Source organism: Halichoerus grypus, chromosome 6 (assembly GCF_964656455.1).
Source record: "Halichoerus grypus chromosome 6, mHalGry1.hap1.1, whole genome shotgun sequence".
Classification (NCBI taxonomy): domain Eukaryota; kingdom Metazoa; phylum Chordata; class Mammalia; order Carnivora; family Phocidae; genus Halichoerus; species Halichoerus grypus.
The window spans coordinates 120,635,862-120,648,340 of NC_135717.1; positions in this window are offsets into that span (position 1 = coordinate 120,635,862).

Consider the following 12,479-nt stretch of genomic DNA (forward strand, 5'->3'; position numbering starts at 1 on the left):
TGTGAATATTTTCTGCCAATTAACTGCATCCATTCTATAAAATCAGAAAATTAGATGGGAGTGGTGGTCATTTCTATAGGATCGACTTTGGAGTCCTGTCATCGGATCTAGCATTAGAACCCCAGGGTCTGAATCCTAAATCTGTCATTTACAATTTTTTTTTTAATCTTAAGCATTTTATTTAATACTTCTGGGATTCAGTTTTCTCATCTGTAAAATAGGTACAATAATAGTACCTCCCTCAAACAGCTATTATGATGCTTAAATAGATGAATGTATGTAACAGATAGTTGGTGGTGATGAGCGAAGTAAAGGAGAATTTCTCCTGATTCTACTGGAATCTTAGAAAGTCATTATAAAATCCTTTATTTTGACTCAATTTGGAACTTAGCTAGTGTGTGTATGTGTATATACATCATGCTTGTTCTTTCTGTTGTAAAATGAATAATCTTTTGAAGTCTACCCTATGGTCATACACGTATTCCTACTTACTGGTCCCTAAATAAGCAGTCCTGCATACCTTCCATGGTCTTACCTTTACCTTCACTTAATCTTATAGGTCTTTCTGGATTCTTAGCCATTTTTTCCCACTAATCTGATACTTTCTCTGGATTTTTTATATCAAGTTACAAAATCTCATGCTCTTTCTACCCCTCATATGTAGAAGATGGAAACCTACAGCATTGATGTGAGTTTTAGGGATAACTTGGGGAACCTGGTATTCTCATTTAGGATTATACAATGGTGTTTCTTTAAGACCCTCCTGATCCTTGTTTATTTCTTTATTTTGTTTGTTTTTCTGTTCTTATAATATTTAGCACTTTGAAACATTTGTATTTGGAAATATTCTCATTTCCTGTCTCCTTTCCTGTATATTTGAAGTTTAATAGACTAACACAGCCTTTGTATACATAGATATCTAATGGAGTTACAAAATTCTCCTCCCACATTCTCCTAAAATTAAATTCCTCTCAGTCACTTGGAAACCCAATGGAGAGGGAACGTTGGATCATCCAAAGGAACTAGATTAGGGAAAACAGAACAGAAGGCTGCATACTCATATTGCCTTTAGACTCCAACATCATGCCTACGCCTTCAGCTGGGAGGCAGCAGCATGGACATCAACAATTGTGCTTCCCAGGGCCTCCAGCTTCCACAGAACAAAGTCATTGATAAAGGAGGGCATCCCCTACTCCTGCGCACTGTGCCCATTTTATACTCAGGACTCCTTCAGCTTATTTCCAAATCTTAGTCTAGCATCTGAACTCTCTGTGAGGCAAACAACTTGATGTCTATTCAAGACTGCATTTAATATTTTAATTTTGTGTGTGTGTATGCTCTGTCCTCACCAAACCCTTAGTGATCAGGGTTTGGAACAGCTTGTGTACATAGGTCCCTCCACTTGTAGAATGAAATTCACTCTGCAAGATATTAATGAGGAGTTGTTGTGACCTATTTAGCATTTAATCTCTTTCCTTGGATTAAAGTGAAGGCAGACATATGATTTATTATTATTATTTTTTATATCTCTGTATCTCTCTGGGTTTAGCACAAAGTCTGGTGCAGAGAAATAATATGTAGTTTTTGAGTTCAGTAGATGATTGGTTAAGTGGGCTCTTAGGCATTGCCCATGTAGGCTAAGTGGAGAAACTTGGCCTAAATTCTAAAAATTCTGTCATAGTTTATACCCGCTATAACTTATGCAACACTGTATTTTAATGGAAAATAGCCAAGCCAGGACTTAAGTCGATGCCTGATGGATAGTAGATATTTAATAAATATTTGTTCAGTAAATGAAAAACTTCAACTTCAATCAATCCCAAAACTTCAATCAATCACAAGTTTGGTTTGCACAACGAATTATAAACCCAAAGTAGGGGAAATGAAGTGAGCTGCAGCAAATGTGCTGAGGAGGTTGTCAAAGGAAAAACTGCATTAGACTGAATTAAAGACAAGGAAGATTTTATCCAAGGCTATTGCAGTAGAGGAGAGATGCCAGACCGCCACCTGAACTAAGGTGGGAGGATTTTTTAAGACAAAGGGTGGGAGGGTTTTTTAAACACTGGAGTGATTTAGTAGAAAAGTATGGGCAGGCATTAAGCAAATCATCTGTTTGCTAATTAGCTTTATCCATAGTAAAAATAAGCTTCTCATATCCCTAAGAAAGTAGGTAGTTTTGCAACTTGGAGCAAGCAAGGTTCCCATTGAAGTTAGGCTCCTACTTTCCTACAGAAACTGGGAAATAGAGGTGTTATCTTCCTTGATGACTACATTTCAAAGAGATGGTCCCCACATCCTTAAGAAATATAGTTCTAAATTGTAAAACTAGGCCTTCAAACATATTTACATCTCAAAGGGCAGAGAAAGAATTTATGATTACAAGTTTTCTAAAGGAAATGCTCTAAGTAAAGGGAGATCAAGGACCTAGAGTCAGGAAGAAGCCTGTCTAAACTTTAGCTAAGCTGAAGGGAACATTAATGCCATCCTGGTCAAGGCCTCAGATAACCCATGACTTAGTGGAATTTGCCCTGTTTTGAGTGTCTGTCCTGCTGGCTTTTAGACACAGCTCCTTTTTGTAGTCATTTGTAGCTCTGGCCATGTCATTTACCCTTTCTAAGCATCCTTTAGCACAGACAAAATAATCGTCACTGTTCCGGCTCCTTCACAGATCTATTGTGAGGATCTAATCTCACCAGATCAGAGCATACTTTGTAAATTAAGGTGTTACCATGTTATACTGGGAGAATTATTCTATTTTCTTAAGATTTGGGAACTCTGTGGCTCTATCTCAGACCCTTCAAGTGCATTTTCTGCATCCTGGGAGCTTCTATCTGAACCTTTGCCTGTGTCACTCATGAATCAGAGAAGTCACCTTGAGATCTCCTTGTCCAGCCTCATAATTTTATATGAGGAGACCAAGTTCTTTCATAAGGAAGGAACTTGCCCTTGGCCATACCTAAGTCAGTGGCAGAACCTAGGACTCCTGACCCTATTCCCTACACAATAATGCATAAAATATTCACTGAAAAACCAAGTCTTCCGCCTGAGGAGCAGCTCTGAATGTCCCCTGTCCAGGGAGCCACCTTTAAGAGTTCTATTTATATCACCCTCCACTCTTCCTCTGATTGCTGCTTTGACAGAACTGTGTTGAATTGTTTCTGTTGCCAATTATCCAAGGTTCTCTTTTCTATGTCTCTGTGTCCTCTGGGGCCTTGGACATCCAGAGACAGGGCAGATTGTCTGGCCACACAGAAAAGGGATTGCTTTTCTGGGCTCTTTGTACACTGATCTCTGCTTACCTGCCATGGTTTTTCCCTTCATCTCACAGATAAGAGTGAAGATTTGATGATTTGGAGGCCCTGCTGAGAGAACTGTAGCAATCTGGGCAGGGTGACCCCGAACTTGATCCCGATAGGCCCCTCAGGCTAATCCCTATCTCGTCTTTCCCCAGCCCCCCTCTCAGGAGGTCAGGCAGTGAGGTTGCTGACGTTGGTGTGGGGGTGGGAGCAGGATTTTGAGCTCCCCTCTCTGTCAGCTGGTGTCTGTTTTCACGACAGATGGTGGGTGGTGACGTGGCTCTATTGTCCTCCCTTGCCTGCCCTGGAGGGAGATTTCCTTTGCCAGCAAACGTGTTATACTTCCAGAGGAAATAGCATCTGCTTCTGAGGACAGGTCCAGAAAGCATCACTACTCTCTCTCTTGCATCCTTTGGCCTGAAAGCAACTCTTTACTCCTTTAAATCCCAAAGAGTAACCTGTTGTTCTCAGTCAGTTCTAAGGGCTACAGCCTAGGAACAATCTTTTTAAAACTTCCAAAGCAGTCACTAAAGTTAGATACGAGGATGAACATTTTTTATGTAAGCGTTTGTAGATATGATTTGATGAGCTCAAAAAGTTGAAATTGGTTGATAATGAAACCATGCTCATCTTTTCTGAAATCCTCTCTTCTCTGTTCTAATACTGTGATAATTTCTCCTAAGATTGTTCAGTAGCATTTTTAATTTTAGATAGTAGAAAATGGGTAATACTTTACGGATGGCTTCAGAGAGCTCAGGGGTGCTTCAATTTCAGCATACATAAGAACTGTTTGATTTGTGCTTGTATTGGGGATGAGGGGAAGGATGGGAGAGCTTGCTAAGATGCAGATTTTAGGGCTATATCAGTGGATTCTCATTTAGTAAGCATGGCTACTCTTGAATATGCATTTTTTGGTAAGAACTCCAGTGATGGTAAACTCAAAAAATATTTCCTAGGGTTTCAGACTGAGGCTATTCATTTAGCAGACTAAAAAATATTTGCAGGGAGAATAAAATGGACAGAATTTTGGAAGACTTGTTAATGGAGGACCGAGGAAGGAGGGAAGAATCACATAGTTAAATGAGAGAAGAAAGGGAGGGATTTTGTGAATTGAAGAGCTCAACTACTTGTGAAAAAAGGAAGTCCTGCAGACCCCAAGGTGAAGGATGAGGCAGAGGAACTTGGCAGTCCTCATCTAATGGGACAGTACCTAGGATACAGAGTCACTTCAAAATAATATTATTAAATTTTTCTTTGGATTGAACTGAAACAAAATGAAAACACTCATCTGGTTTATGGAAGCTGTTGAACTTAGAGCCTAAAATGTGAAAGTCTACTTGAGGACCATGTAGGTTGAAGGGCTTTGTGATACCTCTGCTCATATGCAGCTATGGAATAACATTAGTAATAGTAATAATTTATATTTATAGAGTAGCATAGTAGTTAGAATAACAGTTTAGTTACTATAGCAAATAAATTCTAAATAGTTGTGGCTTAAACAAGATAAAAGTTTATTTCTTGCTTATAACAAGTCTAGAAAGTATGACCAGGAGTAGTAGGGTAACTACGCAGTTATCAGGGACTAAGGATCCTTTTTTTTTTTTTTCTGTCCTAAACATGCAGTTTTTATTGATCTCTAAGATGGTTGCTCTTGCTTCCACCATCAGTCACATTCCAGCCAGAAGGAAGGATAGTGATGGCGGGAGGTGGGTGTGGGTAAAGAGAGGAAAAAGTGGGCACAGGATTTCTCTTAAAGAATATGATCTGTAAATAAAAAAAAAAAAAAGAATATGATCTGTAAATTACCATATAGTGATGACTGAACTTAGTCACATAGCCATTAATAGCTGTGAGGGATGCTGAGAAACCGTATGCTCAACTTCACCTTATATTCTAGGTGAGAGCAGAAAAACACATACTGATGAATCTCAATGGTCTTTTCTACAAACAGGTTACAGTTCCTAAAGCCTAACACATGAATCATATCTTATTCTCAGTCTTCCTTTACAGATGAGAAAACTAGACATTATGAGGCACAAATGGCCAACCTTGACTTTGAACTCAGGTCTTTTGAGTACAAATTTCCTATTCTTTCTACTATGTTGGGAAGTTTTCCATTAAAACAATGTGAAGATGGAACTCTCCTCATCTTTCTGATTATATCCAGTAACTAAATACAACTCATGTCCCTCCAGACACATTCTAATTTAGGCAACCCGCTTTTACTCTCCTCCCACCATGCCCCATACCGACATCTCTCTAGACATGCTTGGAGAGAGATTTCTAGGTCTCTCACTTTGAGCTCAACAGCTGCCAGGGACCAGAGCCTATATTTTGTGGTTATTTTAATACAGGTTCTGGGAGCAGCCTCTCAGTTTAATCCTTGGCAGATAAACTCACAGTAGAGAGATTGGGAGTTATTTACGAAGACTTGCTGGCTGTAGGAGATTGGGCAGTTGTTAATCTTTTCAGCTGAGGTTGAGGGAGCCCATTTTAATCAGAATTTGTACAGGAATAATCCTTTCTTTAAATTCTGGCCCAATCCCTCCAGTAATTGCAATCAGGACAGTGCTCTTTGGAAGACAGTGTGTTAATATGCAGTTTAAAGGGATGAAATGGGCAGACTGAAATAGCCCCAGAAAAGGACCCAACAAGAATCCTGAACAACACTCTTGCATAACATAAGTCTTTCATAGATGTCCTTCCATCTGTGTCTAGGGAAGACTTATTTGAAGTTATCCCACATGTGACCCTGGGAAATAACAAAATAAAGACTATCGTGACTCTAGAAAATTTTACTCTAAGAAACAACATATAAAAGAAGCAAAGATGATTTTTAAACAAGTTTATAGAGGGGACTTCTTATGATAGAACCACTGAATAAATACATAATTATGTTTGTGTGGGGAAGAGGGTATCACTCAACTGTAAGGCAAGAGACCGTGTATGTTAGTTTGGGATCCTTGAGAAGCAGATGCCAAGATATGATTAAACAAGAAAAAGATTTTGAAGGGAGAAATGCCTATGAAGGATAAAGGAGAGGGAACATGAGGAGGAAGGGGAATTCCTCAGACCAGGGAAAGAGAGGGGAAAGAAGTAGGATCGTGCAGGAAGAGATTCAGACTGCAGCACAGTCCAGGACCAGTTTCGGCCATGTCAGTGGTAAGTCTCTGAGCCAAAATTGTCTGTTGGAGGAGTCCTGCACATTGTAGGACTTGTGCTGTGCTTAGTCATTAACTGGGAGCACCACAGAGATGTGGCAGGTACAGTGGTGGATCTAGAGGGGTGAACGCTGGGGCTGTTAGTCAACTGTGCTCCTTGCAGTAGGCTCTCCTCCAGAAGATCTCAGTAGCGCATATCCGTGGCCATGATACCTGGGTTCTCCGTTACTTGACTTTGGGGAATATCTTTTTTTTCCCTGTGCTCTGGTTTTCTCATTTATAAAACAAAATGGCTATGGCTAGATGATCTCTAGGTTCTGTGCATCTCTTTCAATCTCTGATTTTACAGTCTCAGCCTTTAATCCCTAAAGGGCGGATGTGCGTGTGTTGGACAGGGGCATGAGTCAGGGGAAGACTGGAGGGGAGAGAAATGTGTTAGCGGCTGGGAAGAAAAACAGGTCATTCAGTCAGGTGCCTTCTTCCTGTTCAAGCCCTCCTCCTTTTCTGTTCTCTGTGCTCCAACCTGGGCCGATGGCTGGCCTGGCCACAGCTTCAGCCTAATCTAATCTAATCTATCAGAGAGGTAATGAACTATAAAAGTGTGGATTCAATTACAATAAGAGGGGAGTTTTGTGTTGGCTGGAGTCTGGTGCTAGCCAGAGAATAGAAAAACTCACGCTAGGTTGAAAGGCCCCATCTGTGCTAGCAATGTCTGCTGTTAGGGGCCTGGCAAAACCTTACTGAACACAATGTGGAAAGAACAGTACCCATACCAATGATTTTTTCTTTTTTTTCAGAAAAAAAGTATTCGCTTTTTAGATTTTGTCTTTTTTTTTCAGGACTGGGCCAAAGGGAAGATATTTTTCTTTGATTTTCTTACCCTCATTTCTTGGGTAAAGCCCAGGTGTCCCCAGAGTCTTTACGACTCTGACTTTTTCTTCTCTATCCAAGACTCCTGAATCCTCACCTTTCAACCCTCCTCCCTTCTCTTCCTAAAGGGTACAGACTTAGTCAATGGAGTAGCCTGTCCTTTGGATTTCAAGAAAGAGTGTTCTGTTGGAGCCCCTACAAATTCTGCCAAAGAGCTTCAGGACTTTCTTTCTTCTTTTATCCCTGTGGTCCAAAATTGTACCAATCTTTCCAAGTCCAGCTTTCTGGCACTTCCTAAGAATGCACCCTCAGAAGACTCAGAGAGATATGATCTGTTTTTCTCTCCTAAACCTCCATTATACTTTGTAACTCTCCCAGGGAAATCTGTCATGTTTTGCCTTGCATTAGAGACATTTGCACACATGTTTTCTGCTCATGTTTCTTATCTTCTTTACTATGCTATAAACTCTTTGACTTCCGGGTTTATTATTTTTACTAATCTCTATATCCTCTGCACTGAGCCCATGTTTAGTTAGTATATAATAGTCACTAAGTGGAGGCTTCCCGAGAAGAATAAACACATTTTTGAGAAAGATTGCCTTCTCTGTTCTCTTTTACCTCTTTGCTATTCTTCTTCCTGCCTCTTTGCTTAATTTCCCTCTCCAAAGGGAACAATGAGCAAGCCAATTAAAAAAAATGAAGTGAATTTTAAAAATTGAAGTTTTTTTTCTTTCCATTTGCTCTTTTCTTGCCCCTGACCCAACTGTAATTATTCTTACCTGAGATGTTATAATTTAACGTATAAGTCTGGGGATTCCCACAGCACTATATGGCTTTCCTGAAATTCTGTGTAAACTTAGCTACAACTCTCTCAGTATTCATCCATATATATGGCAATGTGGTAACATTCTTTATACATTTTTTTATTTTTAACTTTCATTACACAAGTAATAAAAGCATCCTCTATCCCAGCTCCACCTCTCACCAGTAATATGATTTTGGGCATGCAGGATTTCCCTGTGCCTCAGTTTCCTTATCTTTAAAACAGGGATAATAGGGGCATTTGACTGGCTCAGTTGGTAAAGCATGTGACTCTTTATCTCAGAGTCGTGAGTTCAAGCTCCATGTTGGGCATAGAATCTACTTAAAAATAAATAAATTTGTTACAAAAACAGGTATAATAATTTTATCTTCTTCAAAGATCTTTTGCAAAAATATGGTGTGGTAAAGCAAGTGCTATATAAATATTTGCTGTGCGTATTACTATTATTGTAAAAAATTATTAAAAACAGAAACAAAGTGAAACATACAAGAGTAGCTTATAATTCATTACCGTGTGTCCAGATTTCTCTGGAGAAAAATTTTTTTTGAGTGGCTAAAACTTTTCTTTCTTCTTTCAGTGGATACATACGTGTCAGGGACTAAACCAAGAATATTGTGAGGATTTATAAAATGTCAAAAAGGAGAGCTGGACCTGTGTTCTTACACAGGTTCTCATAATAGCCTGATCTAACTGGAATTAAAGAACACCTGGATCACGTCAGGTGTAAGAATTCATGCTCTATTAGGAAGTGGGAACCATACACAGGAGGGCTTCTGCTTATTTTAAAATCAAGCAAATAACATGAAAATCAGATGCAAAATAAAACCCAGATTAGCATATAATCACATTAGCAGACTAATTGAGTCAGGGGCTCAGCACTTGGGGTAATAAGTTTGCACCCTTCAAAGGGAGAATGAGACAAAGTCCAAATTGTTTATCCATCCTTCTATTTCAATGCAGAACAGAGGGTCCTGGGACCAGATGTGGCCAGGGTCCCATCCAGGCAGTTCACACAGTATCACTTACTCTAGGGGACCTATAAGAGGGGATTAGGGGTCATAGACTGAGTGCAGTAGCCCCCTAAGGCCTGAGGGATTAGCATCTAATGCAGCCAGCTTTGCAGAAAATCGGGCTCAGATGAGGATCTAACCTCCTTTATTTATCTTTGCTTTTCAAAAACTAGAGTGAGGGGATTTCTTTTTCTTTTCATACAGTGATGTTTTTTCCATCCTGAGAAGTGTGGATGGGGACAGGGACGTTGCATCTATAGGTATTTGGCCACTCTGAAATAAAACTTATTTTCCTTCTGTCCACATTTCCTCTGTTCCTTCCAGGCTTTTGTTCTTTCTGCACAGTTTCCTTTTATCCATCCTCACCTCCTAGATGCCTAACCTGAAATATTTTAATTGGAACCAGTTCCTTTCCTCTTCCTAAGCTCTAAAAGGAAACTGAAGGTAAGTTCTATACACCCTCAATGTATTTGGAGCAGTTGTTAATGTTGTCATTCACAAGATCTCTATATAGTGTTTTCTATATATAGGTCAGGCATTTCCAAGCTCCCCTACCTAAATCCTTACAGTATATTGGGAACACTAGAATAAAATAGGCTGGAACTTAATGCAATCTTATGTCTAGATTGACTATAAGTTCATCTACTTCAAGTCCTTCAATTATACTGATGAGTAAGATGAATGTATGAGATATTCAGCAAGGTGCTCATGATCCCAGATCCAGCTATTGGATAACAAAGCTGTAGGCAGGATTACTCACTCCCATACTGTTCTTTTCATTATACTCCCTATGTACAATTAGTTCATTTTTCAGTTTCCCTTTATTATTTTTTTAACATCTCATAAAATTGAGATGTAAAATACTTACCACTGGTCTATAGAAAAAGAGTTTCTTCTGAAAGTGGAATATTTTGTCCCCATTTATTTCCCCTCTCAAATTTACATTACACGCTATCCAAGCGGGTCAGAAAATTCTGGAAAATACTCATATTTCCCACTCTTTTCTCAGAGGCATAGGAAAAACACAGTAGCAGAAAACATAGAACAGATTTCTCAGGAAATTGGTGAGCTGATGAGATGGCTAGGAGTCCCCAGACTAAACTTTAGGGTGAGACCAGGGTTCCAATAGCACTGGGGCTATTTTACTGCTTGTGTGGCAGTGGGCGAGCTCCATACCTGAGCTTCAGTTTTCCTTACCTATAAATTGGGAGAAGCTGTGCCCCTCAGAGGATGGTTTTGAGAAGAAATATGTAAAATGGCTGACACACGGGAGGCGCCAACCAAATAGTAGTCTGTAAGCAAATATATTTCTGCCTTGTACTTTGTGGACCTGACATGGAGGCCAAGGGAATTTAAAAGAAGAACACAACACAAAATTTATGCTCCAAAGACATCTATAATCTTGAGAAATGGTCAAAGTCCAAAAATTTAAGTCCACAGGCAAAATTCCAGTTTCCCATTCCACATGTAAGAAGCTTGGAAGTTGCCACTCTACCTTAACAAGTAAAAAGCTAAAGAGATTGAAAAAACAACAATTCTTCTTGGATTTGTAAGAAAGGGGAGGACACAAGGCCAATCACTGCCTCCAAAATTGGAGAGATAGACAGGAGAATCCAGATCATCCTGTTTCCCAGAGCAGAGAGTCCAGAGCAAAAACCACTGTGGGAACCAGCACCAGGGTGGGGAAACCTGAACTGTAAATGACAGATTGCTGGAGGCCCCGTGGGGGCAGCTCGGAGAGTTAAAAAATCCAGGGGGGCCCAGTCCTGGCGCAGGGGTGGGGGGAAGGGAGAGCAATAATTTTGTGAGATTTACCTCTAGGCGCTCAACCAGGTTCTCACAGTAAATATCTGAGAAAAATCCCCTTGTGCTTCTAGCAGTGGGAGGGGAAAGAGACAATTCTAAAATACCTCAGAATGTTCTGTTCTTCTTAACAAGCCCTGCCCTCTGGAGAAATTAGTTAGAGAGAGCCTGCCTGACTGGGGTGGGTAATGCCCCACTCCAGCCAGCTCCAGCTGTTGCATCCTGTGACGTTCACAGTGCAGGGCACAGGCTCACCGAAAGACAGAAAGAGACCTAGTCACGGGACCATAGAATACTTCCCCTCCCCCACACCCCACCACCACATCACCTGTGGCCTATTTATACCAGTTCCTATGACCTACTTCAGCAGGTCCAACTATCAAGAAAAACATCGCAAGGCATACCAAAAAGGTAAACATCACAATTGAAAAACACTGAGACAGAGCAAGCATCAGAACCAGACGTGGTTCATTATCAAGGGCATACACTCTTTTAAAAAGTATCGCCAGGATCTAGACTTGGAATAAAAAGCACAAGAAGTTAGTTGCTCTGTCCCTCAAGTAGCAACATCTTATGCTTTTTATGTCTAGAGAGAGAGAGATGTTACGTTGCCACAAAATAGTTGGTATTTGCTAATGTAAAAGCATCACCCCAGTATTACATGACACAGAGAAAGGAAGTTTGTATAGAGAGAAGACAGAGACTGTTATAAAGACATTTAAGCTATACCTTAAGTGGTGAAAGTAGAAGGAAGCATTCCATGCAATGGGAATAGCCAAGCTTGAAAGTGATTGGGGCGTCCTGGGAATCAGACCTGTTCTGCGGGGTAGAAGGAAGCATTCCATGCAAGGGGAATAGCCAAGCTTGAAAGTGATTGGGGCGTCCTGGGAATCAGACCTGTTCTGAGGGGTAGAAGGAAGCATTCCATGCAATGGGAATAGCCAAGCTTGAAAGTGATTGGGGCGTCCTGGGAATCAGACCTGTTCTGAGGGGTAGAAGGAAGCATTCCATGCAATGGGAATAGCCAAGCTTGAAAGTGATTGGGGTGTCCTGGGAATCAGACCTGTTCTGAGGGATCCGTGCGTAGTACTGGGGGTGGTGTGTTTGGAAGGGTTGGTTAAGGATGAGTTCCGATAAACTACAACCGAGTAGTACCTGCCTAAGGTGTGGACTTGATCCTGCTGGTGACAGAGGGTCGCTGGCATTTTAACACAGGAAAATGGCAAGGTATCATGTCAGTGGCTGGTATCCTGGCTCTAGGAAAATTTGTTTTGGAGAAGGTGCTCTTAACAAACCAATGCATCTGGCAGGCATCTTTGTTCAGTCTTTCAGGGCAGTATATTTTCTCTGAATGGGGTTTGGGGATACATAGATCACTCAGGGCCTCTTTGATAGATGGGGAGTGGGTCAGAGGCAGAGAAGTCTTGTTGATGCTCTGTCCCCAGAACTGGACTCCTCTCCTGTCCCTCTGCAAGCCCATGAGAAACTTTTTCAAGGTGCCAGTCTGGTATTCATA